Here is a 1,799-nt window from a genome sequence, read left to right on the forward strand (position 1 = left end):
GCTGCCTTAATTTGTTATAATAGCGTCGACATTATTGTTCCATCTTAAATCTTCAGCGATGTTCAATCCCAAACTTTAGTTTATGTGACTCTTTCAAAGAATTGATCATTCGCGCTAACTACATCATACTGTGGTCGTTAGTTCTTGAAGAAAGTATTTCTTTTTTTAAAAAATTCTTGCACTTGAGCGGGTGGAAATTATTTCCCAAACTGTCCACTGACAGATGGAATCAACAGGGTTCGTACGGGTTTTGGAAGTAATATTCCAAAGCCCACAATCGCAGCCGAGGACTAGAACTAATTGCGCGGACTTGAAATCCCGTCCAGTACGATATTGGAGGCTTTGAAATGAAACTCCTAGGACTAAATTAATTTTGTTCCAGTTACTCCAGACTGAATGCATTCCTTTCACAAGAATTAACCATGATTCAAGTAACATCATGTGACCCAAAAATAGCCCATCGATTATGAGAAAATCTTGGAAAGTTTTGGAAATCAGCACATGTAATGCATTTTTCCAGGACCTGGAAAGTTTCGGAAAATTTCTTTTTCGGCCACTGGGCTATGGAAAAGTTAGGATTTTTTCTGTCGGTTGCCCAGGTCCTACCTTCCAAAGAACTTTCCGTTGTATTAATTAAAAACGCCGATGAAAGACTGCACTGATTTTTTATATGAAAGTTCAACAAAACTCTTATCTTGTAGTTGTTGAGATTTTTTGTGAAGTAAACAGAGAAATAAATGTTAATATGTTGCCATATTTTGTATTGGTTTGTATGTTGAATGTTTTTCATCCATGAATTTCACTTCATTTTTTTGCTTATGTGGTTTTGGAAATTTTAGTTGATGGGCTTTGAGAACTTTTGGAAATTTTCACTGAGGAATCTGTACGAACCCTAAATCAATCAAAAGGCTTTAGTTAGACTTTGTTGGACTATACTTCAGAGAGAACCAGGACTGTGATACAAATGGAAGGAAATGCCGGAAGGGATTTGAGTTATTTTGTGGCAATTTTTAATATCGAACGCTGGACATTTTTTGAAAACAAATTTGTAAGAACCTTTACGTGAGTAACGAGTAAAAGGGTGATGCTTTTAAAATACTGTATTCCAGAACGAGTGCAGTGTTGTATATTAAATGATCCCTTATGTTACGTCATAGTCATTAACATATTGGGAATATAAACCTTCGTATCTCAAAGACCCGACATTCAAATGACGAAATATTTTCATAATCAACTATCCACTATCTAAAGAATCAATTCTGAAAATATTGTGTAAAGGCTCATAAGCACTTTAATCCGTGAAACACTAATTACTAAATAGTACAAAATTAAACAATAGAAGACAATGGAATTGTATGAAATTGTGCTATTTAGTATTACTAAAGTTTCACGGATTTCATTACTGTGGTCACTCTACGAATTAAGCAGCTAGTAATTGAATAATGAGGGCAAAACTTGTCAAACAGCGGACAATAACATGAAATACGAACCCAACTGAAGACATACTGCTAGAAAACTGAATCAAACATACACAGCCGAATGAATCTTAAACATTACCCAGAACCTGACAAGATCCGTAAAAAAAAAGACATGTAACAACCAGAATAATCACCTCGATAACTGGTTGTCCCGAGTGCCATGGCGTGCCCGTAGGCTTCGCTGACGTTACTGTGAAAAAAGAAAATAACCGTCTAGCACTGACTGCTGCGGCGTAACTTAGCAAATAGGACCGAAACCTAAGTGTAAAGGGCTACTCGCCCTGGTATCACACCTAAAAAGAGCGTACTAAAATCCTGCGC

Source organism: Actinia tenebrosa, unplaced genomic scaffold (assembly GCF_029948245.1).
Source record: "Actinia tenebrosa isolate PJP-AT-01 unplaced genomic scaffold, QUT_ActTen_1.0 PGA_scaffold5__44_contigs__length_20552954, whole genome shotgun sequence".
NCBI classification, from domain to species: Eukaryota; Metazoa; Cnidaria; class Anthozoa; order Actiniaria; family Actiniidae; genus Actinia; species Actinia tenebrosa.